Here is a 3,965-nt window from a genome sequence, read left to right as displayed (position 1 = left end):
GTAAAAGTCTCACACATGTGGTATTGCCATACTCAGGAGTAGCAAAAAATATTTTGGGGTGTGATTTGTGGAATATACATGCCATGTGAGAGAAATAACCTGTTATAATGACAATTTGGTGTGAAAAAAAATCTTCATTTTGAAAAGAATTGTGGGAAAAAATGACAACTTCAAAAAACTAACTATGCCTGTTACTAACTACCTTGGAAGTTAGGTCGACTTTCCAAAAAGGGGTCATTTGAGGGGTATTTGTTCTTTACTGGCTTGTTAGGGTCTCAAGAAATGAGATCAAATTGATCAATTTTCAGTGATTGGCACCATAGCTTGTGGGGATACACTAGCTGGCTAACTGACACTGACATCACCAGTGACACTAATACAGTGATCAGTGCTAAAAATAGACACTGTCACTGTACAAATGACACCGGCTGGGAAGGGGTTAACATGCAGGGTGATCAAAGGGTTACATGTGTGTAAAATGTGTGTTATGTGCTGCTTTCACTGAGCGATCTTGCTGTTTTTTCCTTGCTTTGCAGAGAATAAAGAAAAAAAACAAGATTGGCTGTTCCTATTCAGAGCTCTGTGCTGTTTACAACACAGAGCTCCCTTCCCTGACTGACAGAGCCGATCAACGGGTGCCAGCGATCAATTATTGGCCAGCACCTGCTGATCAGCTTGTGCACAGCCAGGGGTGATGGGCACGCATGCAGGCTCCCCCTACCCAGGAGTGCTGGATTACGTATCAAATACGTGATCCAGCGCAGAGAGGCCTTGTAAGTGAGGCGTTTCGACAAGCAGCTAAGAAGAATTCCTGATAAGGTTTTCTTTTTATTCTGCTGATATACAGATAGTTACATCTCAGTAGGTGTATGCCAACCTCCTGGATCGCTGCCTATTATTTACATTTCACACTTTCTTTGAACCATTCTGTGAATATTTCACAACTTACAACGTGTTCTGTTAATGGACAGGGGAGAGAAGGGGCAAATAGGACGGCTTGTGTGTAAAAGAGCTGCAAGCCTGCTGTCCGAGATCTAGAGGTATAGAGCAAGTTAATAGCACTTGAAAATGTGGACTACTTTAAATTGCTAAAGGAATGATTTAACGGCTTGAGTACCAGCCTATATAACCCCATCATTACCAGTCCATTCTTCAATTTTCAGTGCTGTCGCTAACTGTCGCTGTCGCTAACTTCTATATGTAATAAACACTCCTAAAACAAAAAATGTGCAAATTGTGCAAAATAAACCAATTATATATTAATCCTGTAATAAAGTGCTTTTCTATGCCAGCTATATTAATATAAAAAAATTAATCTTTCCCACATAATAATACTTACCTGGCAGGGGAGATACCATGATCATGAAGGTGGTTCTCCCAGGGCGAGGCTCGGCCATTGCACTCCGGCTGTGCTGACCCCTGCAATTTCCTCAAATGCAGGAAACTCGAAAGAAAAAAAAAAAAAAAGTATCTAAGTGGAATATCTTATGGTGTTACCAATCACTGTTTAAAGTGCTAGTGCTAACAAAATATTAAAAAATGAAAACAAATACATATATAAAGAAATGGAAAATGAATAAAAACACAGCACTGTACCCAAAATAATGTTTATATCATGTGGTGAAAGAGTTAATAAAAAGGTCACATGCAGTGAGAGGATGGACTCGAAGGGGTTAAAGTGGATGTAAACCCAATTTTTTTTATTTATATATATATATATATATATATCATAATGTAGAGTATAAGATTTCCTATCATTTGATCCCAGTCTTGCCACAAAGAGTTAACCCAGCTCTGATCAATCCTTTTTTATTGTTCAGTGAGATAAATCTTGACAAACTGAGAAAAACTTTGTCTAATCCTCCCCCTTGCTGTGAGTGACAGGTGATTTACATATCTCGTGCACTAGCCCAAGACATGCATTATTTTTTAATTCCCTCCCCCACTCCTTTCTTCAGCAGATCTGCAAGGATTGGCTGTTCCACACCTCAGCATGATTGGGCATGCTGAAGTCATGTGGTTACTTTCCTGTCTTTTCACTGGATGTTAGAGATCATAGCAGAAGTTCAGTGTAAGAAATACACAGGAGAAATGCATATTGACAAAGGGTGTGTAGAGGTGGGCGGGGAGTCTACTGACATCACAACTCCACCCACCGAGCTCCAGACAACAGACCCACCCACAGAACCCCTACTATTTACCACACCAGGCGAGGGATTTGTAACTTAACCTGAAAAGCATAGCTGTAATTACGGACTATCAAAATAAAAAAAAACCTCTATCTCCACAGTTTACTGTAACCATTATCCCCCAATTACCTTTTACAAACAACAAACGGAAACATTTTCTGACAGAAACAAATAAATGTGATTAATCTATTGAGATCCACATGTATCAAAACCTAAACATTGCAGGGCGGTGACTGATCGCAGCCGACGATATAAGAGGAGCGTCCTCACCAGCCCTGGAGTCGTCCAAGATGAAGCTACGCTATCGGCAATAGCGAAACGCGTTGACGTCATCAACGCTGACACGCCACGGGCGCTGGGCACTGTGTGTGTGCGAGTTCATGGGACGAGACGACGTGAGAGATAGCTGCTGACAGCTGACTGCTCCAACCTACTTTTCACTAACGCCAATCCGGCATCCGCACGAACTCGATTTCCTCCCCTAACTGGCAGTGGATCTAAGCCCTCAGGAGGAATATCAGGAGCCGGAGGACTTCTACCTGTTGGTGATTACAACAGCAGCGTCCTGACTGGGAGGTAGAGATCGCGGTGTACACTTAATGATCCCGCCGTCCCCCCAGCTGCTGCTACCTGCATCGGAGCCGCATCCCCTCACCAATTCTCAGTCTCATCAGGAGGGCAGCATTATGAATGACCAGCCCAGAGCGGACCTCAGAGGATAATTGAGGCTACAAATGGTAAAGTCCAATATCACTATTTCATCTGAATAAGTTTGGTTATAACATTCTCTACACTTACTATGTTAACACCAGTGACTTTTACCTAAAACTGCCCAAAGGTCAATTATTCCTTTACTGCATCTATTCTAATAACATCCTTGATCTTTCCACCAATATTCTCAGGATCTGGTCATCATTATGTGGACTTCTACTGCCTTTTAACTACAATAGTCTTGTAATTTCATTGCCTAGCATCCAAGCCAAGCTGGCAGTAGTTAGCACCACCCAACCCCCTCTCCCACCACCATTCCCACCTATCCCCAAAGGATCTTTCTTGCTGCTAACAGGTACCTTTCGGCCAATAGTGTACATCAATGGAATATCAATTGATTCCAAATTAGTCACATCAACTTGATTACCTCTTACCTGTCAGCCACTGGCAAGATCCTTCCAGCGTCCGGGCGCTGTCATTTGTTGTGTGTTTGTTGTTTCTGTTTTGTGAAGTGTTTTTTTGTTAATCTTGTCAGGCCTATTATTAAATTATAGTCGCAGTAACAGGGCCCCTCTGGTCCCACTGCGTTCTATTTATGTACATTTTAATTAAGTGTGTTGCCCAATGTTTAATGTTTTTTAACCATTCAAATAAAGTGAATCATTCAATTTACTGGAAACCCAGTTTATTCGTGATTGATAATCATAAGCACTGCTAAGGTAACCCCTTACCCGGACTCTAGTACCGGGTGCCTTTTTTCTTTTTGTGTTATTACGGTTACAGCATCAGTTCATTTACGAACTTCCTGGTCACCCCAATTTGGCCACTCCATTAATGCTTCTTGTTCCCCTTCCCCCTACCTTTTCCCCAGTTTAATTTACCCACAGAATCTGCAGTTTTTCGGGTCTCATAACAGACAGAGGGGAGACATTTGACAGGTAAAGATACATGCAGGAGGCCTGTATATCCTTATAGATAACTCTTATGGCAGTACTTTAGAAAGGATGACATTGGGTTTACATCCACTTTAATGTGCAGATGTGTAGGCAAAACTTTTTTTTTTTT

At 41.6% G+C, this 3,965-nt stretch overlaps 1 pseudogene; it reads left to right on the top strand.

The window, feature by feature from the left end:
- Positions 1–1,331: 1,331 nt before the first annotated feature.
- On the top strand, positions 1,332–1,459 carry LOC141101835 (U1 spliceosomal RNA; annotated as a pseudogene).
- The last annotated feature ends 2,506 nt before the right edge of the window (positions 1,460–3,965 follow it).

Source organism: Aquarana catesbeiana, linkage group LG06, assembly GCF_042186555.1.
Source record: "Aquarana catesbeiana isolate 2022-GZ linkage group LG06, ASM4218655v1, whole genome shotgun sequence".
Taxonomy (NCBI): Eukaryota; Metazoa; Chordata; class Amphibia; order Anura; family Ranidae; genus Aquarana; species Aquarana catesbeiana.
The sequence above is the reverse complement of the archived record's forward strand: the minus strand, read 5'-3'. Positions and strand labels throughout refer to the sequence as shown.